This window comes from Equus caballus, chromosome 2 (genome assembly GCF_041296265.1).
Source record: "Equus caballus isolate H_3958 breed thoroughbred chromosome 2, TB-T2T, whole genome shotgun sequence".
Taxonomy (NCBI): domain Eukaryota; kingdom Metazoa; phylum Chordata; class Mammalia; order Perissodactyla; family Equidae; genus Equus; species Equus caballus.
In genome coordinates, this window is record NC_091685.1 from 5534777 (window position 1) to 5559067 (window position 24291).

Below are 24291 nucleotides of genomic sequence, written 5' to 3' on the forward strand. Positions count from 1 at the left end.
GGTGGTGGTCTAGAGCAGGGAAGAGACAAGGAGACAGAAAATGATCACTTAGTGTATAAGGGCAGAGATGGGGGGTGGGTGGGGGAGCCTGGAGAAGGGACAGCTCATTCTGTTTAGAGAGGTCAAGCGGACTTCCCAAGGAAGCGACGTCTATGCTGAAACCAGAAAGACAGAACAGCAAGCAATAAACCAGGTAAGTCCTGGTGGAAGCTGTCACATGCCCAAAGGCCCGGGAGCCAGAGAGAGCGTGGCTTAGTGGAGAAAATGAAAGAAGAATCCTAGAAGCTCAGAGCTAGCAAATGTTTTAGAAAACATCTGAAACCACTTTCTTTTTTAAGCAAGGAAACTGAGACCCAGAGAGGGAAGTGGCCTAAGGCCAGTTCTGCTGTTAATTAATTGCTAAGGAGTTCGCTCACAAACTTTAAGTTTACTCTCCCTGAGGCATTTGGACACCTGCGTGTCAGGGCAGAGGGAGAATGTGTGAAAGCTGGCTGCCCCCTCCACAAAGCTGTCAGCCTTAGCCTCCAGCTCTCTAACTTGATTTAGAGAAGGAAAGAAAGCTGCAAGAGACGTTCTGTTTCTGAGCATCTTACTGTAAATGCCACGTGCTGTGCCACAAAGTCCAGCACGTGCCGCTTCGGGCGGTAACAAACCCCTCGTGTGCAGAGAGCGTTTTGCCGTGTACAAAGCAATCCTACAGCTGGGGTTGCACTTGTTTTTGCTGTTGATTGTGGTGGTTTGTTTCAAATAGACTGTATTTTTTTGAGCAGTTTTAGGTTCACAGCAAAATTAAGCAGAAAGTACAGGAGTTCCCATGTATCCTCTGCACCGACACATGCACAGCCTCCCCCACTATTCCTGTCCCATCAGAGTGCTGCATTTGTAGCAATTGATGAAGCTATATTAAGAAATCGTTATCACCCAACATCCGTAGCTTATGCTGGAGTTCACTCTTGGTGTTGCACAGCCTGTGGGGTTTGAAAGATTTCTAGGTGTGTATCCACCGTGCTGGCATCATAAAGAATAGTTTTGCTTCCCTCAAGCCGTCTGTGGTCCTCCGATCCATCCCGCCCTTCCCCTGACCTCTGGCAACCATTACTCTTTCTACTGTTTCCACGGTTTTGCCTTTTCCAGAATGTCATACAGATGGACTCATACAGATGGACTTACAGAGATTTTCAGCTGGGCTTCTTTCAGTTAGTAAGATGCATCCAAGAAACCTCCGTATCTTTTCATGACTTGATAGCTTATTTCTTTTTAGCACCGAATAATACTCTGCTGTCTGGAGGTGCTACAGTTTATTTATCTATTCACCTACTGAAGGACATTTTGGTTGCTTCCAGATTTTGACAATTATGAATAAAGCTGTTTCTATAGACTGAATGTTTGTGTCCTCCTAAAATTCATATGTTGAAACTCAGTTCCCAATGTGATGGTATTTGGAGGTGGGGCCTTTGTGAGGTGATTAGGTAACTGGAGTGGAGCGCTAATGAATGGGGTTAATGCCCTTATAAGAGAGACCCCAGGAGCCAGCCCAGTGGCGCAGCGGTTAAGTTTGCACATTCTGCTTCGGCATCCCGGGGTTCGCCGGTTCAGATCCCCAGTGCAGACACGGCACCGCTTGGCAAGCCATGCTGTGGTAGGCGTCCCGCATATAAAGTGGAGGAAGATGGGCATGGATGTTGGCTCAGGGCCAGTCTTCCTCAGCAAAAAGGGGAGGATTGGCAGCAGATGTTAGCTCAGGGCTAATCTTCCTCAAAAATAAAACAAAAGAGAGACCCCAGCAAACTCCCTTGCCCCTTCTACTATGTGAGGACACAACAAGGAGATGGCTACCTGGAACCAGAAAGTAGGCCCTCTCTAGACACCAAATCTGCTGGCACCTTGATCTTAGACTTCAAAACCTTCAAAACTGTGAGAAATAAATTTCTGTTGTTTATAATCCACTTAGTCTATCGTATTCTGTTATAGCAGCGCAAACATCTGTGTGCGGGTTTTTACGCAAACATAAGTTTTCAGGCCATTTAGGAAAATATCAAGGAAGCACAACTGTAGGATCTTATGGTAAGAGTATAGTTAGCTTTGTAAGAAACTACCAAACTGTTCCTCTAAAATGGCTGTGCCATTTTGCACTCTCACCATCAGTGAATGAGAGCTCCTGTCGTTCCACATCCTCACCAGCATTTGGTGTTGTCTGTGTTCTGAATTTTGGCTGTTCTGATAGCAGGTAAAGGTGTCTCATGGTTGCTATAGTTTGCAATGCCCTAATGGCATATGCTGGTGATCATCTTTTTATATACTTATTTGCCATCTGTGTGTCTTCTTTGATGAGGTGTCTTTTCCAATCTTTTGCTCATTTTAAAATCAGATTGTTCTTTTTTTTTAGGAAGATTCGCCTGAGTTAACACCTGCTGACAATCTTCCTCTTTTTGTACGTGAGCCAGCGCCCCAGCGTGGCCACGGACAGACAAGTGGTGTAGGTGTTCACGTGGGAACTGAACCTGGGCCACCAAAGTGTAGCACACCGAACTTAACCACTAGGCCACCAGGGCAGGCCCAGATTGTTCTTTTTTTTATTAGTGAGTTTTAAGAGTTCTTTGTTTAGTTTAGATAATAGGCTTTATCAGCTATGTCTTTTACAAATATTTTCTCCCAGGCTGTGGCTTGTCTTCCCAGCCCCTCGACCATGTCTTTGCAGAGCAGAAGTTTTTAATTACAATAAAGTCAAACGTCAATTCTTTCTTTCGTGAATTGTGCCTTGGTGTTATAACTCAAGATCATCTAGTTTTTATTCCTTGTTATCTCCAAGTTTTACAGTTTTGTGTTTTAAATTTGGGTCTAAGATCCATTTTGAGTTAATTTTTGCGAACGGTGTAAGGTCTGTGCCTAGATTCATTTTTTTACATGTGGATGTCTAGTTGTTTCAGCACCTTATTGTTGACTACTACAGAAGCTCCTTTGCCCCAAATCTAGCCCATGTCCTCCATAAGATCACTTGTCAAGGGCTAAAGTTTTGGAAGGAAAGCTATGGGGTCTCTGTGTCTGTGTCTACGGATATGTGTTATGTATATGTTATTTTTTTCCACCTCCAGAGAGTATTGCCAAAATTAACCTATAAAAGAGCTCTATTTAATTTGCTCAAAGAAAAGGAAACTTTAATGTCAATAGTGCACTGTAAAACAAAAACAATTTTCTTTCATCTGCTAGAAAGACAAAATTGTCTTACACCATTTTTCTGTTCTTGATTATAATGTGAAAGGTTTTTCTTTACCTCGCTCTCCTCAAGGCCAGGTGGGCACGTTCTGTCTTCCACTGGTGTGATCATTTGGCTGCCATCTTTGTTCCCTCTGTTGGCCTGGAGGACATCACAGCACATATAGAAGCCCTTGCTAAACTCACCCAGAAAGCCTTAAGTGGTAACCCACAAAGCTCGTCCTTGCTGAACACCGAAATGTCTCTAATGAGGAAAGCTGTCCTCCAAAATAGGATGACCTTGGACATTATTAGTGCCTTGCAAGGAGGCACTTGTGCCATTATCCAAAGAGAATCTTGTGTGTTCATACCTAATGAGTCTGTTAATGTATCATCTTTATTAAATTACATGAGGGCACAAGTGAATGCCCTGAGTGATCTGACCCTCAGCCTAAGGGAGTTAATAAATCAGTGGTTCAGATCATGGGGCTCTGGTGGAAAAAATTGTCACTGATTTTGGGAATCATTGTCTTACTCTGTATTTTCTCTTGCATGTCCTTGTATTGTTGCCATAGCATCTGCCTCCAGTGCAGCCAGATAGTCACCAAAGAGCCACCTTCATGCTGGTGAAACTGCTTGCTGACTGCTCAGGGCATATTGCAGAAGAAGAGGACATATGAGATTGTAAGAACCAGCCATGAGGGACAGAATATTGGAGGAGGTCATTGAGAGGGCATGACTGCTGGTTGACCTAAAAGCTGGACCCAGGTAATCAGAGGCTCCTCACCCACCCCTGTCCTTGGAATGTGCATTCCACTTGTCTTTCCTGCATTAGAAACTGCCCAAGGATGCAGCCTTGAGATAGTAATGTGTCTTTGAGACTATCTGGATGGTATATGTGACTGAGTTTAGGCCTCTATATAAACTTTTAAGATTCTGGTGGTTGGGTGCAGAGATCTACTCATCTTGTAGCTGCCCAGGACAAGCCTCGTAAGTAAGTTCCCTTGCTTATTACAACTGTCTCTTACCAATCTAGAGTGGCTTACCTCTTTCTTTGGTCACTCCTTGCCCTCCATGTAAGGGGCCAGTCTGCAAACCAACAGGGGATATCCTCACTTTGTTCCTAATCTTGGTAAGAGAGCTTCTACTTTCTCACCATTGAGTATGATATAGGCTGCAGGTCTTTTGTAGATGTTCTTTATCAGGTTAAGGAAGCTTCCCATCTAATCCTAGTTTGCTGAAAGTTTTTGCCATTAATGGGTATTGGATTTCGTCAAAGGCTTTTCTGTATGTATTGGTATGATCATGTGATTTTTTTTCCTTTAGTCTGTTGATGTAATAGATTATATTAATTGATTTTTGGGTGTTGAACCAGCCTTAGAGATCTGGGATAAATTCCACTTGATTTATGGTGTATAATTCTTTTTATACATTGTTGGGTTCAATTTGCTAATATTTTGTTGAGTATTTTTGCATCTATATTCATGAAAGATATTAGTTTGTAATTTTCTTGTATTGTCTTTGTCTGATTTTTGTATTGGAGTAATTCTAGCTTCATAAAATAAGTTAGGAAGTATTCCCTCTGTTTCTAATTTTTGGACAAGATTGTAGAGTATTGGTATGATTTCTTCCTTAAATATTTGGAAGAAATCGCCAGTGAACCCATCTGAACTTGGTGCTTTTTCTATTCTGGAAGGTTATTAATTATTGATTCAATTTCTTTAATAAATATAGGCCTATTCCAATTGTTTATTTCTTCTGTTATTGGTTTTCACAGATTATATTTTTCAAAGAAATGGTCTATTTCATCTGGGTTATCACATGTGTGGGCATAGAGTTATTTATAGTATACCTATGTTAACCTTTTCACATCTGTGGGATCTGTAGTGATGTCCCCTCTTTCATTTCTAACACTAGAAATTTGTGTTTTCTCTCTTTTTTTCTTAATTAGCCTGGCTAGAGGTTTATTGATTTTATTATCTTTTCAAAGAATCAGCTTTCGGTTTCGCTGATTATCTCTAGTGATTTCCTGTTTTCAGTTTCATTGATTTCTACTCAAGTTTTTATTATTTACTTTCTTTTCCTTACTTTGGACTTATTTTCTCTTCTTTTTCTAGTTCCCTAAGGTGGAATCTTAGATTACTGATTTTATATCTTTCTTCTTCTCTAACATATGCATTAAATGCTATTAATTTCCCTATGAGTACTACTTTTGCTGCATTTCACAGATTTTGTTAAGTTGTATTTTCATTTTAATTTACTTCAAAACATTTCTTAATTTCTCTTGAGGTTTCTTATTTGGCCCTGTGTTATTTAGAAGTATTTTATTTAATCTATAAGTATTTGGGCATTTTGCAAGTATTTTTCTGTTATTGATTTCTAGTTTGATTCCATTGTGGTCTGAGAGCATATATTGTATGATTTCTATTGTTTTAAATTTGTTAAGATATATTTTATGGCTCAGAATGTAGTCTCTCTTGGTGAATGTTCCATGTGAGCTTGAGAAGAATGTGTATTCCACTGTTGTTGGATGAAATAGTCTATAGATGCCAATTATACCCAGGTGACTGATGGTACTGCTGAGTTCTACTGTGTCCTTACTGATTTTCTGCCTGCTATATTTGTCCATTTCTGACAGAGGGGGGTTAAGTCTCAAACTATAATAGTGGATTCATCTGTTTCTCCTTTCAATTCTATCAGGTTTTCTAATCTGATTTTATTTCATCAAAATCCTCATGTATTTTGATCCTCAGTTGTTAGACACATACACCTTAAAGATTGTGCAGTTTTATTTCTGGACTTTCAATTCTGTTCCATTGAACTGTGTTCCTGTTTTTGTACCAGTACCATGCTGTTTTATTTCTTTAGTAATTTGGGGTCTTTGGTTGCCCTATATGAATTTTAGGATTCTTTGTTCTAGTTCCGTGAAGAATGTCATTGGGATTCTGATTGGGATTGCATTGAATATATAGATTGCTTTGGGTAGTATGGACATTTTAACTATGTTTATTCTTCTGATCCGTGTGCATGAAATCTTTCTCAATTTCTTTATGTCATCATCTACTTCTTTCAATAATGTCTTACAGTTTTCATTGTATAATTCCTTCAGCTCCTTGGATAAATTTGTTCCTAGATATTTTATTCTTTTTGTTGCGATTGTAAATGGAATTGTATTCTTGAGTTCTCTTTCTGTAAGTTCATTATTAGAGTATAGAAATGCGACTGATTTTTTTAAGTTGATTTTGTATCCTGCAACTTGACTGTAATTGTTGGTTATTTCTAATAGTTTTCCGATGGATTCTTTATGGTTTTCTATATACAAGAGCATGTCATCTGCAAACAGCGAGAGTTTCACTCCTTCACTTCCTATTTGGATTCCTTTTTGTTTTTTTAAAAAAAGATTGACACCTGAGCTAACAACTGTTGCCAATCTTTTTTATTTTTTAAATTTTTCTTCTTTTTCTCCCCAAAGCCCCCCAGTACATAGTTGTATATTTTAGTTGTGGGCCCATCTAGTTGTGGCATATGGGACGCTGATTCAGCATGGCCTGATGAGTGGTGCCATGTCCACACCCAGGATGCGAACCAGTGAAACCCTGGGCTGCCGAAGCGGAGCATGTGAACTTAACTACTTGGCCATGGGGCCAGCCCCTTGGATTTGTTTTATTCCTTTCTCTTGCCTAATTGCTCTGGCCCAAACCTCCAGTACTATGTTGAATAAGAGTGGTGATAGTGGGCACCTTTGTCTTGTACCTGTTCTTAGAGGATTATTTTCTTAATTTTTAACACTTTGATTTTCATTGTATTTATTATTATAGCTACATTCTATGAACGGCAAGAGATCATGGTTTTCCATTATATGGAGTTGATGTAAAGTTTCTCTTTAAAATAAATGTATTTAAGTTTAAAAGTGACCTTACAAAACCATAAAAAGAAAGAAGGAAAAGGGGGATAGATGGCAAAATTGTGATACATGAATATGGGTGGTGGTATATGGGATTTCATTATATTGTCCTTTACTTTTTTAAATTTTTTTATTTTTTGAGGACGATTAGCCCTGAAATAACTACTGCCAGTCCTCCTCTTTTTTGCTGAGGAAGCCTGGCCCTGAGCTAACGTCCGTGCCCATCTTCCTCTACTGTATATGTGGGACACCTACCACAGTGTGGTGTGACAAGCGGTGCCATGTCTGCCCCCAGGATCTGAAGCGGTGAACCCCGAGCTGTCGAGAAGTGGAACGTGTGAACTTAACTGCTGCGCCACGGGGCCAGCCCCATCCTTTATTTTCTGTGCATGCTTGGGATTTTGAATACTATAAAAGTTAGTTGAAAATTTCATTTCTGGCAGTATGTCAGACTTTTGCTCAGAAAACAATTAGCTTTTCAAGGAAATAACTATTTTAATATACTGCTTTCATAAGAGATATGGAAAAATCTCCCAACATCCACACATACGTAAATCATATCACTGGGTAAAACCAAAATAGGGAACTGGGCAAAATAGTCCTGGGCAAGTACCAGAGACAGAGCATCCTTGAGGGGAATGCCAGTGTCAGCTCTGTGATTGTGACACCAAGCCCTGAACAAGCCATAGAGTAGGGGTGCTGATTCTGAGATTCCTGCATTAAGACAGACTCTTGGAAGGACGTGAATGTGGTCCCATATCCGCAGTGAGTCCTGGCTTCTGAAGAAGCAATAGTAACTCTTGCGTGAAAAGATATCCCCTAGGGCCGGCCCCGTGGCCGAGTGGTTAAGCTTGTGCGCTCTGCTTCACCGGCCCAGGGGTTTGCTGGTTCAGATTCTGGGCTTGGACACGGCACCACTCATCAGGCCACGCTGAGGTGGCGTCCCACATTACACAACCAGAGGCACTGACAACTAGAATATACAACTATGTACTGGGGGCATATGGGGAGGAAAAAAAGTAGAAAAAAGAAATAAATAAGAAAATATATCCCCTGTATCTTGGTGTCAAAAATTACTATGTACATTTGAAGAAAGAGCCAAATAGAACTTTTAGAAAGATTAAATATTTAGACCTTGGGGATTTCCACAGATTAGGGTGAAACTTATAGATTATGAGCTCACAAATGGTCAACACACAAGAAGCAAACCACCATGAGGGAGAGTTGGCAGAAATAACGTTTAAATCCTCAAGAATTTCAGACATTGGAATTATCAAATACAGACTATTTAAATACCTGTAGCTATATATTAAAGGTTTAAAGCAGTCATAGGAGCGAGGGCATCCTGACAGCAAAGATCAGCTTCCACCAGCAAGCTATTAAAGCATTTACCTCCCTGGATTAAAAAAAAAAAAAAAAAAAAAGCATTCATAGGCTATCCAAAATGATTTTTGAAAGAGCCAAGTAGAACTTTTAGAAAATAAATCCATACTTGTTGAATTAAAGACTCAGGGGACAGGTTAAATAGCAGATTAGGAACCACTGGTGAAAGAATTAATAAACTAGAAAGATATATAAAGAAATCACCTAGAATGCCACATAAATCAAAGAATTTGAAAAATGTAAAAAAATTTTATTTGAAAATATGAAAGAGAAGTTAAGCAATTCAAGCACAAGATTTTAAAAAAAGAAGAAATCAGTAGACAGTTTCAGTGAAGCTGTAGAACACAAAAAACAAAGATCTTAAAAGAAGCAGGCATGAGAGGATGGAAAATTGGCAAAAGCAAGCAAGAAAAAAAAAGAAGTTAGAGGAAAGAAACAATTGCCTACAAAGAAATGACGAATATATTGACGGCAATCCTGAGTCAGTTTCCCTAGAAGCAGAGCCTGAGACATGATCCTTCTGTGAGTGGTCTTTTGAGGGAGCGCTCTCAGGAGGGCTCAGTAAGGAAGAGAGGAACCCAGGACAGGGAAGGGAAGAAGCTAAGTAAAGTGTGGTTTCAGGTGAAGTCTAGCCTTGCCCTGATCCACAAGGAAGCTCTGGATCATGAATGGAACCATTGAATTATACCAATTTAAGGCAAAGGGGGGTCAACCATTTGTACACCTATCACAGTCAGTTATTGGCTGCAGGTACAACTTCCCAGGCAAAGCAGCATCCTTCCACTGAGGGTAATTCTCCAGAGAAAGAGGGGGCTCTGAGGCATTAGTAGCCAACACTACATACAACACCAGGCGGTAACGAAGATCTGGATGGGGCACCAACAACATCGACAACAGCAGAGTTCTCAGCAGCGACAGTGGAAATCAGAAGGCAGTGGAATAATATCTTCAAAGTATCAAGGAAAAAAAACAACTGGCAATCCAGAACTGTGTGCCCAGCCTGTCTTTCAAGAATGAGAGTGAGGAGGCTGGCCCCGTGGCCGAGTGGTTAAGTTCGTGCGCTCTGTTACAGGCGGCCCAGTGTTTTGTTGGTTCGAATCCTGGGCGCGGACATGACACCACTCATCAGGTCATGCTGAGGCAGCGTCCCACATGCCACAACTAGAAGGACCCACAACGAAGAATATACAACTATGTACTGGGGGGCTTTGGGGAGAAAAAGGAAAAAAATAAAATCTTAAAAAAAAAAAAGAATGAGAGTGAAATAAAGTTTCTGAATAAACAAAAACTGAGTTTACTATCACGGACTTCATTAAAATTACTTCTAAAGTTTTCAGGAAGAAGGAAAATGCTCCCAAGAGAAATGGCTGAAATGCAAGCAAAAATGGTGTCAATGAAACTGGTAAACAAGTAGGCGATTTACCTATGTACCTAAATAGATATTGTCTGAATAGAATAACAATAAAGATAGAAATACAGTGTTGAACATTGTCCCCCTAAAAGTGAGTGATTTATTATATTATAGTTCCTAACTATAAAAATATTATAGTTCCTAACAGGATGGAGACACTTGAAAACACCCCAGAAGCCAACGTGGTCGATCAGTCTGTGAAATTAGTGTAACCATTGTGATAACTTCCGCAACAGAAGGTGAGCAGGTCTTGGTGCGGGGACAGGCTAGGGTGGACAAGAGAAGACAGTTGGGCGCTGGGGACTGGAAAGAGTAGACTACCGTGTTTTCTGTGTGTCCTTTCTGTCCTCTACATTTCACTGATAGACCATTCACTCCTTCTTATCACTAAGAAAACCTCATTAGCCAGTCCATCACTACTACTTGAACCCATTTAGAGTGGGGCACTGTTAATTCAATTTCAGGCAGAGTGGCCCGCCTTAAGTGGTCCCACTTCTCCCATCTCCTTCCAAACCTCCAAGGGCTAGGTGGTTACAGCTAAAGAAAGCAGTGTTTTGAAAATAAGCAGTGCCAGCGCAGCGATCTAGAATGTAATAGCAGCAGCTCTCCATGCTCCTGGGTAGCTCTCCACACCTTTCTCTCCCAACTCATCACATAGAACAGGGTTTTAGGCTCTCCTCTCAGGTATTGATCATTTATTCACACCAGCTCAGGGACTACAAGCCCCAGGGGATAAGAATTCATTCAGAAAAATGAGACCATCTTAAGAGTGCAGCTACAATAAGAGAAAAGCATTCAATTGAACAACCTATGTTAAATGAGGCAGAATTTCAGATAGAATAAGAATTTTAAATTATCATATTAGATATTCCTCAAATAAATGAAGAGAAAACCCAAATGAGATACTAGTATATACCCAGGAGAATAGCTACAATAAAAAGACTGACAATACCAAGTGTTGGTGAAGATGTGGACAAATTGGAACCCTATCCATTGCTGGTGGGATCACACAATGGTAAGACTAGTTTGGAAGATAGTTTGGCAGCTTCTCAAAAAGTTAAACATATATTTACCATGTGACCTAGCAACTCCACTCCTAGGTGTCTTCCCAAAAGAAATGAAAACATCTATCTCCACAAAGACTTCACATGAATGTTCATAAAGCATTATTCGTAATGGCTAAAAACTGGAAACAATGCAGAAGCCCATCAAGTGGTAACTGAATAAACAAAATGTGGTCTGTCCACGTAAGGAAAATACTATTTGGCAATAAAATGGAACGAAGTACTGATATGCGCTGTAACATGGATAAATCTCAAAATCATTGAGGTAACTGAAAGAGGCAAGACACCAAAGGGCACATAGTCTATAGAGACTGAAGGTAGATGCAGAGTTGCCTGGGTCTGGGGATTCAGTGCAGACACGCATGAGAGAACTTTTTACAGTGGTGGAAATATTCTAAAACTGGGTTGTTGTGGTGCTTGCAAACTCTACAAATTTACCAAAAATCATTGAACCATATACTGACAATGGGTGGATTTCATAGTATGTAAATCATACCTGAACAAAGCTGTTGGAAAGAAAACAAGACAAGAGAGGATACTGGAAAGGGAAGCAGAAACAAGAAGTCACGCAAGAGAATCAACTGGAGGTATTTGATATGAAAAATATAATGGTTGAAATAAAGAATTTAATAGACAAGTTGAGCAGAATAAATGCAGACAAGAATAAATAAGTGAGTGGAAAATCAGGTCATGGTATTCAGCCAGAAGGCATCAGAAAGTGATGAAGCTGTATGTATATCATGTATATATATATATATATATATATATATATATATATATGGAAGATGGTAGATAAAGAAGGACCAACAGCAGTCTGTGGTAGATTGTATTTCTCTTTGCTAAACATCCCGTTTCTCTTCCCCTGGTGTTCCTCCCTGCAGGAGGTTTGTACATCCCCACCCTGTTGATCTCGGGAGTGTCCATGTGATGTATTCTGACCGAAAATAAGCACACAAAGAGATGTGTGTCATATCAGAGCAGAAGCTTTAACAGCTGGCACAGGGATCACCATGTCTGTTTTTCTCTCTCACATTTCCCTCTGCCATGTTCCCTCAGCCGTATTTTAGATAGAGGCCACTCTGTTGGCCTGGGTGCCTATGGTGGCATGAAAATGCGCCGCTCAGATCTCCTGCTGCAGAGAGCATAATTAACTGACAGCTCCAGGTGCTACCCCTCTGGATCCACCACTGTGTTTGTGCTGAGGCCATGCTTCCCGTGGGCTGCTGTCAACCAATGACTCAGCTTGGCAGAGTACTAATTCAGGCCAAACTGGTAAAACACAGGACTCCTCCAATGCGTGACTTTGGCTGAGGGACTCATGAACAGGCTGGCAGAGACTCTTCCTAGCCCATCCTCCTTCCTTCCCTCTCTCCTTCCATGTGTGTTAGACCTGCATCATGCTTGAAGTTTCTTCCCACCTTGTCCAGCCCTCTCCTCTAATAAATCTCAAATATAATCCTGCCTTGGTGGCTGTCTTTTGGCAGATCCAAACTAACTCAATCCTGAAGTGAAGAAACTCTGGGGCAGAGCTGCAGCCAGCTAGGATGGAGTTGTAGTCTGAATGAGATATAACCTTCGTTAATGGAAGTCACTGAGATTTGGGGTGGGGAGAAGTCATCTGCTATTGCAGCATGACCTAGCCTATCCTGAGCGACTCAAAGTCCCAGGAGGAATACACATATAAAGAAAAAAATCTTTTGATGAAATAATGACTAAAACCTTCTATAATTAGAGAAATATGTAAGACCTCAGATTGAAAGGGAGATTAAAAAAAAAACACCTAATCACATTATAGTGAAATTTAAGAACATCAATGACAAAGAGAAATTTCTATAAATTTCCAGATAGGAAAAGCAGATATCACATAATATTGAAGGAAAGGAACAAAGTTGGAGGACTGACACTACCTGACTTCAACACTTACTGTAAAGCTACAGTAATCAAGACAGTGCGGTACTGGCAAAGGGACAGACAAATGTATAATGGAGCCGAATAGAGAGCCCGGAAACAGACCCACACTAATATAGTCAACTGATCTCTGACAAAGGAGCAAAGGCAACTCAAAGGAGAATGGACAGTCTCTTCAACAAATGGTGCTGGAACAACTGGACATCCACATGCAAAAAAATGAATCTAGGTACAGACCTTACACCTTTCACGGAAATTAAAGTAGATTAAAGACCTAAATGTAAAACACAAAACCATAAAACTCCTAGAAGATAGCATAGGAGAAAACCTAGGTGACTTCAGGTTTGGTGACGATTTTTTGGATAAATACCAAGGGTACAATCCATGGAAGAAAGAATTGATAAGCTAGACTTCATTAAAATTAAAAACTTCAACTCTGCAAAAGATGCCGTCAAAAGAATGAGAAGACAAGCCACAAACTGGAAGAAAATATTTGCAAAAGACACATCTGATGAAGCACTCTTATCCAAAATATATAAAAAACTCTTAAAGCTCAACAATAAGAAAGCAAACAACGTGATTTAGAAATGGGCCTAAAACCTTAACAGACACCTTACCAAAGAAGACATACAGATGGAAAATAAGTACCTAAAAGGATACTCCCATCATATGTCATTAGAGAATTGCTAATTAAAACAATAATGAGATACCACTACACATCTATCAGAATGGCCAAAATCCAGAACACTGACAACACCAAATGCTGGTGAGGATGTGGCAAGATAGGAACTCTCATTCTTTGCTGGTGGGAATGTAAAATGGTACAGCCACTTTGGAAGACAGTGTGGCAATTTCTTTAAAAAACGAAATGTACTCTCACCATACAATCTAGAAATCATGATCCTTGGGCAACCACAGGAATTGAAAACTCATGTCCACACAAAAACCTGCACACGGGTGCTTATACAGTAGCTGCTTTATTCACAATTACCAAAAACTCTGAAGCAACCAAGATGTCCTTCAGTAGGTGAATGGATAAACAAACTGTGGTACATCCAGACAATGGACTATTATTCAGTGTTAAAAAGAAATGAGCTATCAAGCCATGAAAAGACATGAAAGAACCTGAAATGCATACTACTAAGTGAAACAAGCCAATCTAAGAAGGCTGTACATTGTACGATTCCAACTTTATAATATTCTAGAAAAGGCAAAACTATGGAGACAGTAAAAAGATCAGTGATTGACCAGAGGCTGGGGGAGGATGAATAGGAGGAACACAGAAGATTTTTGAGCCATTGAAAGTACTCTGTCTGATACTACAATGGTGGATACATGTCATTATACATTTGTCCAAACCCATAGGACATACATCACCAAGAGTGAACGCTAATGTAAACTATGGGCCTTAGGTGATTGTGATGTGTCAATGTAGGTTTATTAACTGTAACAAATGAACCATTCTTGTGGGGGATGTTGATAAGGGAGGAGGCTATGCTTGTGTGGCGCTAGGGGGTATATGGGAAATCTCTTTACCTTCCCCTCAGTTTTGCTATGAACCTAAAACTTTTCTAAAAAAATAAAGTTTTATGAATGGATAAAAAAGATGTGGTGTATATACACAATGGAATACTACTCAGCCATAAGAAATGATGAAATCCAGCCATTTGTGACAACATGGATGGACCTTGAGGGTATTATGCTAAGTGAAATAAGTCAGAGGGAGAAAGTCAAATACCGTATGGTCTCACCCATAAATAGAAGATAAAAACAATGACAAACACACAGAGACAGAGATTAAAGCAATGAAAACACTGGCAAAAATCATCAAATTCAACTTTTTCAGGATTTTGTAAATTAACCAAAGAAAAGTTTGCAATAATCTGAGAAGTGTCTATTCTAGAGAAACTGAAATCTTGGTAAGAACCGTGAGCTCTGCAGTGTTTTAACTTGCTCTACTCTCGTTCCCCTCTCCCAGCTCTATGGTAGCCTGGAAATCCACAGCCGTGCAACCAGGGTTACTGTGAAAATTAGCATCTAGTAGACACTGGAGGAGGGAGAACGGATTTGGAGCGCTTCAAAAAATCCCATTCCCCAGAGAATTGTCCTTGTGTGACTTGTCTAACACCTCCCTCTGAAAGCTCCATTCTCAGGTCCTGGTTTTATTTGATCTGACTCAGAGCTCACTTTATAAAAACAGCATTTGTTGAACAGTCAGTGGCAATCATTCAACATTGCAACGCGAGTCTGGGGTAACGAGAGACTGAGCGAAAATTTTAAAAAGAAGAAACTGAGGAATGAGATGTCCACTGGAGGCTTTAAAAACTTCACCATACTCCTGGGACTCTAGAAGCCTGTGTGCATGTGTCGGGCTTTAGGCACGCACAGGAAAGACCCAAGAAGGCCCTAATCTCTACCCTCTGACTGACCTTGACGCTCTGCACAAGCAGGAAGTGAAGACAGATAGAGCTGTCAACTGCCTGGCTGAGTGTTGGAGGCATGGGCCAACATTTACACAGAGCCCCTCAGCAAAGTCTGAGAGACTTCTTAGTTCCAGGCAGTTAAGGGAATCTCTGTCCAGTTATTACCTGACCACTAAGCAGCAAGCGGAGATGTAAGTAGCCACACATGACAAAAAATACAGATTTTACAGTGTTTGGAAAAGTCACCATATAATCCAGCAATTCTACTCCTGTGTATACGCAAAAGGAATTAAAATGTACATTCAACTAAACTTGTACATAAATGTTCATAGCAGCATTATTCATAATAACCAGTAAATAAGTGGAAAAAAACCTACTTTTTGTCAACTCGTGTATGGATAAACAAATTGTAGTATATCCACACAACAGAATAGTATTAAGCAATAAAAAGGAATCGTTACTGATACATGCTATGATATGGTTGAATCTTGGGAACATTATGCTAGGTGAAAAAAGCCAGTCTTAAGAAGCTACATATTGTATGATTCCATTTACGTGAAGTGTCCAGCGTAGACAAATGTTAAAGACGGAAGTTAGATGAGTGGTGGTTGCCAGGGGCTGAGGCGGTGGGGGAAATGGGGAATGACTGCTAAGGGGTACAAGGTTTCTTTTTGGGTTGATGAAAGCATTATAAAATTAGATAATGAATGTACAACTCTATGAATGTACTAATAACTACTGAATTGTACATCATCATTAAATTAGAAATCAATAACAAAACCACAGCTAAAAAATTCCTTATGCCTTGAAACTATAAAATATACTATCAAATAAGCCTTGGGTTGATGTAGAAACCATAAACTATTTATATTTTAATGACAATGAAAGCACAGTGTGGGTCATAGCTTAAACAATACCCTGAATAAAACATATGTCTTTAAATACTTTTTTTATAAAAGAAGAAAATGAAAGAACGAATTAAACATTCAGATGAATAACTATAAAAGGACAATAGAGAAAGCCCAAGAAAAAAGGAAACAATAAAGATAAGGAAAGAAATTAGAGGGGAGGGGGGAATGGAGAGCTAGAAGTAGAAAAAAAGGACCCCCAAACTGTTCCTTGAAATGATTAGTAAGATAGACAATTTTTTTTTTTCTTTTGAGGAAGATTAGCCCTGAGCTAACTGCTGCCAATCCTCCTCTTCTTGCTGAGGAAGACTGGCCCTGAGCTAACATCCATGCCCATCTTCCTCTACTTTATACATGGGACGCCTGCCATAGCATGGCATGCCAAGCGGTGCCATGTCTACACCCAGGATCCGAACTGGTGAACCCCAGGCCACCAAAGTGGAACGTGTGCACTTAACTGCTGCGCCACTGGGCCGGCCTGACAAATTTCTAACAAGATCCAATCAAGAAAAAATCTCAAACATTAGTAAGAACAGACACAATAGAGATTTTAAAAATAAAATAACATTTGAATGATAATATATCAACAAATCTGAAAACTTAGATGACATGACAGATTTCTGGAAAATGTAAAGAATGCTGAAACTGGTGCAAAAAGAAACAGAAATTTGAAAAGACAGTACTCATTTAAAAATTGAAACTCTAACCAGACATCTTCCCCACAAAAAAGGCCCTAGCCTCACATAATTTTTCAAAAGGAGCTCTACCAAACTTTCGAGGGGCTGATAATGCCTGCCTTGTACAAGATTTCCAGAGAATATAAAAAGAGGGAATGCCTCTCAACTCATTTTATGAAGCTATATAACTTTAATTTGAAAGTTGGATGAGGACTGTACAGGAAAAGGTCTATTTCACTTCTGAACCTAAATCTAAACATTACCAGAATTCTCAATAAAACATTAGCTAACAAAATGCAACAGTATTAAGGATGATTTAGCAAATACCATTTGTGTTCAAGGTCCCCAGACTACGCTCTGGTTCAATGATTTGTTAGAAAGACTGACAAAATTCAGAAAAGCTGTTATATTCGTGGTTACAGTTTATTACAGGGAAAGGATACAGAATAAATCAACAATGAAAAAAGAGGCATAGGGTAGGATCCGGGAGATACCAAGAGCAAGCTTCCAGTTGTCCTCTCCCAGCGGAGTTTACAGACAGTGCTTCATTCTCCCAGAAAGAATGTGTGACAAAATTCATGGAGTGTTACCAACCAGGGATGCTCACACAGCACTGCTGTCCAGGTTTTTCATTGGTGGTTGATCATGTGGGCATGGCTGGCAGTTTCATGTGGCTTATCTTCAGTCTCCAACCTCTCCAAGGGTTGAACTGATACCACATGGCCTAAGTTCCCACTGTAAGTCACATTGTTAGCATAAATCATCTGGTGTGGCCCGAGGCCTCAGGTAAACAGGCTCTGTTAATAGGTAGGATGTTCCAAGGGCTCGGAGGGTATTTTTCAGGAGCCGGGCAAGGGCCAAAGTTTTATTTGAAATATGCAGGATTTGGACAACTCAGACCTGCTGAGTTAATCTTTTACTGCACACCATTTTAATGGACTAAAGAAGGAAGATGACATGATTTCTCACTAAACCTAGAAAAGGCATGTGATACAGTTCAACATCTATATTAAAAAAAAAAGGAAAATAAAATCTCTAAGACATCTAGGAATAAGAGGGAGCTTCATTAACTGGAAAAAATGATTTATATGTATATCAAAACCCATAATAAACTCAGTGGAGAAATTAACCCTGGCCAATACAATAAGAAAGAAAAAGTGTCATAAGATAGAAAGAGAAGGTACTAAACTCATTATATGTAGATATTTTAAACTACAAAGAAAATCCATCTGAATCACAGACAAACTGCTCTAATTAGTATGAGAGTTCAGCAAGGGGGAAGGTTACAAGATCAGCTTATAAAAATCCAGAGTTTTTTTCAATACCAGTCATAACTAACCAAAAATGTAACAGACAAGATACCACTCACAACTGCAACGGAAACTACAAGATCTAAGAATTAACCTAACATAGATTGCACAAGGCCTTTATTTCAAAAATATAAACACTCAATTGAAGGATATAAAGGAAAATTTGAATCATGGGAAAAATACATCATGAGTGGGATGTCTATTTAAAGATCTCAACTATCCCCAAATTAATCTGTAGATCTATAAATTCAATGTTCTTCCAAATAAAATTCCAAAAAAAAGTTTAACAAAAATATCTCAAAGTTATATGGAAGAATAAAGACTCATAAAAAGCTAGGTACATTTTAAAAATAGGAGCATATGAAAATAAAACAAAGCCACAGTAATTTAAAAAATAGTATGGTAATAGCACAGGGACAGAAGAAAAACAATGATCTATCTAACTACCTATGTATCTGAACTGATGTATGTTATAGAGATGACACCACAGATTAGTGGGGAAAAGATGAATTAGTGGGAAAACCATGGAGAAAAATATAACTGGAGACATACATTACAGCATATTCAAAGGTAAACTCCAGATGGACTAAAGACCTAAAAATAGAAAAAGTAAAACCATAAAGCTAATAGAAGAAAATATTAGAGAATAACTTTGTCAACACAGAGCTTTTAAAATAAGATCTGAAAAGCATAAATCAGAAAGGAAAAGAACGGATGGATTTTGATGAAATCAAAATTAAGAATTTTTGTGGAAAAAAAGGGACATAATAGAGTTAACCAACAGATGCAGATTGGGATGTGCTATCTGCAAAGCTAAGATATTAACCTTTGTCACTTTTTGTTCAAAGGTGGGGGAGGGTTACGTGAATAATGTGGCATAGCTGCAGGCAGTTCTCAGACAGGCCAGAGAGCACGGCGGCGGTGGCCCTGGATGGCTGGGATTTGGAGAACATCAGTCTCCCTCAAGCCTCTTGGGCTGTCCCACAGCCGGAGAAAGAGGAGGAGTGTGGACTTTGACAAGAGACGTGGGCCTGAACGTAAATGTTAAACCACTGGTTTTTGGGGGGGGGGGGGGGGGGAGCATATATCCACACATAAGTTTATTATAAATTTTACTGATATAAAGGATGTGCAGTAAACAATTTACAAATAACAATAAAATATACAGTATTCCTTATTGCAAATTCCATACAGCCAATTGATTCTCACAGAATGCTTTCTTTGATATTTGCCAAACTCGTGTTTCTGTAGCACACCTATGTTTGCAATTGATGAGCAGGATAGTTCAGACATGAACGTTGGCTAATATTTCCCTGTAAGCTAAGGGGAAGATGAAAGGGGAAAAAACAAAGACACATGGCAAAATGTGAGGAACTTCTTTTTGGGTACTCAAATTCTACCTCAATTTTTTGTGCTATTCGCAGTATTACTACTACAGATACAGCACACACTTTTATATTGAATCTTCACTTTGACATTTTCTCCACCAATTTTTAAAATCTAGGTCGGGGGTCGGCAAACTGTGCCTTATGGGCCAAATCCAGCCCTCTGACTATTTTTACAAGTAAAGCCTTATTGGATCGCAGCCTGTTTGTTCATTTATCCTTTTTCCCATGTCTGCTTTTGTGCTACAATAGCAGAGTTGAGCAGTTGCAACAAACTGCGTGCACAAAGCTGAAAAGATTTACTATTTTGGCCTTTATAGAAAAAGATTGTTAGTCCTGGTCTAGACAATTAACATAACAATAAATTGACCCCAGACATGTAGCATTTGCCAATTTCTGTGATGTAAACAATTCCACCACTGCTGACTGAAAGCTACCAATGTGATGTCACTGTGTGTGTGGAGTCGGGAAGAGATGCTCAGAAGCACACTGTATGTGTAAGATAGACATAAGTAACCTTAAGAGCATAGACGATAGCAAAACGTAGAGAAAGATTTATGAAGTGATGTTTTCCATATTATTACCTCTGTTGTTAACACACTTTTAAAACTGTTAATATAATTTATTTAATTGTAAGTTTATATAATTTAATTTTTAATAATGTCTGGGTTTAATAACTGGCTCACAGAATTCCTGAAAATTTAACAACCAGCTCTCATGAGTTGGTTTGAGCACGCTCCAGCACACCACTGGCCTGAACTCCACCTGCTGGATGACCAAGGCCCACTTACTTCACCTCTCCACCAGACAGGACAGGCAACGGAATGCAGCCCAAGCTGAGGGAAAGGGCCCCAGACCACGCTTCTCAACCCTGTCTCCCAGGTACCTCTAACTACTGAGTCTCAGGGACTAGCCTACTCAGTTTTCAAAGTCTTTGAAGTCTCCTGTTTTGTCTTTTAAAATATAAGCGGTTTGCGTCCAAATTTTTATAACCAAATTTTAGCAGGGGTGGGTGGGGAGAACATATATGAATTTTGTGTTCTGTTTATTACAAGATGGCCCTGGACTACCCTCAGCACCGTGCAGGCAGCCTGTTCCAGTTCTCCCTGGCTCCACATTGGCTTCAAACAATCTCAGCCCTTCTTGTCCTTCAAAATAAAACAGCCAGTTATTTTACCAGCAAATGGGTTTATTCAGGAACAGCAGAGGAATTGCAATTTGGACAAGCAAGCTGTAGCAAAAGCCACAGGCAAGTTCAGCAAACAAGGGAGAGGAATGTTACTTTACAGAGAAAAGGAGGAAGTTGGGGGGTTGTTTTGAAGGAAAGTTCATTGGAGGAAAATGAGAGTTCAGGGTGATAATGGTTTCCCACTGGCCAGGCTTGTTGCTGGGCGAGAAGTGTTCTTGTGGGGGTCTGTAATTGTGTCCCAGCTCCCGCTTCTGGCCTCCCAACTCCATTTTAAATGAGGTTTCCTTTCTTCTTATTCACACCCTTAAATACCATAAAAAAAAAGGAAAAGCGGTCTGTTACAGACTCCAAAAGAAAAAGATTAAAGTGGTAACAACTCATCCTGTAACTGAATTCTGTGGGTCCATCTCTTGGTGAGTGTGGAGCCAAAATGCACAACCAAGGCTGAAGTGGGCGAAGGAAAAGGTGTATTGTTTGTACAAACAGTGGAGAACAGTGTGGACAGCTCCCAAAGCAGTGCCCCGATACCCCCCCAGCTTAGCGCCCATGGAGGCTTTATACTGCAGAGTGCAGAGGATGTGTTACAACTGTGTAACAACTGGGCCTGATCAGGGCACATGTGCAGGCCATTACCTAACGAGTCCAAGGCATCATTACAGAACACGTTCAAGGCAACAAGCCAGTACATAACAAGTCCATGGTAACTTTTGGACACTTAGAGCTGGAGCAATTTGCAGGGGTCCTGCAATCGAGTAAGTTTCACTGCAGGATGGCAACATCTGTAAATATGAGGACATCAACTTCTGAAAAACAGCACATTTAGTTTTCTCCTTGTCTGGGAAACATTTGATAGACTATGTTCGCTTAGGGCTCAGATTTTCAGTAACCCTCTCCTTGCCCCGTTTCCAGTCACAATCCCGCATTTGTGACCCCTGGAGCCAGGGTGAGATGCTCCCACAATGCCAGCAGCCTTCTCCTTGGGATGGGTGTCTCTCATGGGGTGTTGGAGACGCTTTCTGGAGCGTGGCTCAGCTGTGCTGTTGCCAACTTTCCTCTCCAAGGAAAGCCAGAGGACTCAGTCAGGACCACATGCCGCATCTAACCAAGGCTCATGCTTTTCAGAGTGTCCCCTCCACCCTCCATCCCTGTCCATCAGAGCAAGACTTGCTCCTCAGCTTCCCTTCCCCCCTCATCCTTCCCCCATTCTATCTAAGCGAGTGCTTCTAGCTCTCATTGGTTCATTTCCCCCTTGGAGCCATAGAGGTCTGATTAGCATCATTGGCTGGGCTCACCTCCCTCACCACACTTGAGCGGACAAGTTAAGGAAATCTGAATATTTGAGGTCAGAGTTTTTCAGACTTGACACCATTGACATTTTGGACTAGACGATTTTTTATTGTGAGGAGCTATCCTGTGCATTGTAGGATGTTTAGAAGCACCCTGGCCAGTAGCACCCCACAAGTTGTGACAATCGAAAATGTCTTCGGACATTGCCAAATATCCCCTGGCAGCAAAACAGCTCCCAGTTGAGAATCACTGTTTTGGTTAAACCAGTAATCTTTGATTCTGTCTCATTTTGAGCTAAAACTTACATATCATTATAACTATATATCAAAATAACTTTTCCTTCTGTTTCCGAGAGAAGAAATATATAGTCTAGGTGTCATCACCTCTCCCCTGACTCACTTATCACTAGCAATGAAGTTATTGTTGCATCTGACTGGTGAGCAGCCTAATTCCAAAACTGCTTTCTGGGGTCACTCTTGGTACCAACATGCCTTAGCATGGGTTCCTCATCTGAGTACTTTGTTGGCAAGTGTGAGTTCAAAGACCAGGAGTGAAAGACAGGGATTGTAAAGCAGAGAAGGGAGGAGAGCCGTTGCAAGGATGCATTATCAATTGGCCACTTCCAAAGGCACGTGGTTGCTTGGCTCTGCAAGAGAGTTTGACAGCCATGTGAAATATCTGAGGAGAGTCTATCTGTGGGGAAAAAGAGAGAAGCTTGTATTCATCAGTTGTTGAGTCCATTGGTCAAAGATTTGACCCATGAGGCGTTAACCACTGTCCAACCCAGCACTTCCAGGTTGCACTTGCCCTGGTGCGGAACGGCTCCAACAGTCCTACGACACCATGGTATCAAGACAGCAGCCCTGATGCAGAAGGTGAGAAGCCTGAGGCATCGGCTTGAAGCGCAGCTCACTCAGGTGATACCTGCTGAAGCTGGAACAAGATCCGTGATGGTAAAAGAGCAGCAGGTGAGGCCAAAGTGGGTGAAATCGGGCATAAGAGGTGTTTGATACACTAGCACACCTGAATTTGTGCACTGAGCTTCAGTCCTGGTACATATTCAACCACAGTACCCTGCACTTGCTCTAAGCCTCAGCTTTCTCTTTATAAAATGAGGACAATCACCTCAAGCTTGCAGGAGTGTTCTGAAAATTAGAGATCCTGCATTCATAAAACCTGATCATGATGGCAGTTCAATAAATACAGTGTGTGTGTATGTAATTATTGTTAGTCAGATGATTATTATTAGTCAGATGTAAAGTCTTTCCAATTGACCACAGAGGCCCAGCGTGGTGAGGCCACAGTCACAGGTTCCACCTTGTGTGAGCAGTGAATTTGGCTTATGCTGCTCAGACAGCAAGAACTTGTTCACGCTACAATTAGCCTTCAGTGAGCCACTACTGTGTGCTTGGCCCTGGGCTGGGGACCCGGAGACCAGCATCATTCCTGATCCTTGCCCTCCAAGCACTCACAGGCTGGCAAAGACGGGCAGACGATGACAACTGCCGTGCTCGAGGCAAGCCCAGGAGACCACGGGAGCAAAGCAGTCCTGGGAGGCGAAGGCAGGCTTTCCCCAGGAGAGGAAACGCCGCCCAAACCTGAGGCTGTGCAGGCGTTCACCAGGCAAAGACTGGGGGCAGGGCAGACGTTCCTCACCAGGTCCGCCCCGCGCAGCCCCGCCGTGTTTACGGGGCCTCCCGTGTGGGGCGGCGGTCAGACGCCGTGGGGGACACAGCGGTGCGTGAGGCCAACCCCCACTCCCACCCCCACCCCCCATCAAGGGGCAGGAGCCCGACTGTCGCGGGAGCGAAGGGACAAGTTACCGCTTCCGGGGGGCGTCCGTAGGAACGGACGTCAGCCTGCCTCTATCACTCTTCACGAACTCAGAAGGTCACTGACTCGTTCACTCCTTCACTGGCCACTAAATTTTTATGGCCGGAAGGAATGCGAGGGATTGATGACTTTTTCCTTTTGACACTCGCCCTTCGTCACACTGTCCTATATTTCAGTAAGAAAAGAGGGTTAAACAGAAAGAAAACCCACACTCTTGAGAATTCTCTGCCCCCATGCCCCTCCCGGGGGAAGCGAGCGGAGAGGGACGCTGTCAGCCCCTCGCCCGTCGGCCGGGCTGCGCCTGTCTCTTTAAGAGCCCGAGCCTCATCCGGAGGGGCGGTGGAGGCAGCGGGCTCCGGAAGGCGCTGCCCTCTGAGGTCTCCGGAACCTTCGTCTCTTGGTGCCATTGTCTCTTTA

General features: G+C 41.2%; 1 protein-coding gene and 1 long non-coding RNA gene across 7 annotated transcripts in view; one reads left to right on the plus strand and one right to left on the minus strand.

The window, feature by feature from the left end:
• Nucleotides 1-24291, plus strand: part of YIPF1 (Yip1 domain family member 1) — a 55791-nt gene that overhangs the window by 722 nt on the left and 30778 nt on the right. The window contains exons 2-6 of one of the 4 annotated variants that reach the window (XM_070259916.1): nucleotides 2387-2579; nucleotides 3768-3960; nucleotides 10029-10129; nucleotides 20254-20447; nucleotides 22829-23009. The gene's annotated coding sequence lies outside the window, so the exon portion shown is untranslated. Of the gene's footprint in view, nucleotides 1-2386; nucleotides 2580-3767; nucleotides 3961-10028; nucleotides 10130-20253; nucleotides 20448-22828; nucleotides 23010-24291 lie in introns of those variants that run through there. The other 3 variants (XM_070259915.1, XR_011436339.1, XM_005607038.4) reach the window with 3 other exon arrangements.
• Nucleotides 20734-24290, minus strand: LOC138923137 (uncharacterized). 3 transcript variants are annotated; one of them, XR_011436343.1, is made up of 4 exons: nucleotides 23865-24290; nucleotides 23514-23671; nucleotides 22849-22974; nucleotides 20734-22734 (listed from the first exon to the last, which is right to left on the minus strand). It is a non-coding gene; the product is annotated as an uncharacterized lncRNA (long non-coding RNA). The 3 variants fall into 3 exon arrangements; XR_011436341.1 differs by lacking the exon at nucleotides 23514-23671 and having other exon boundaries at nucleotides 23865-24200; XR_011436342.1 differs by lacking the exon at nucleotides 23514-23671 and having other exon boundaries at nucleotides 22845-22974; nucleotides 23865-24182.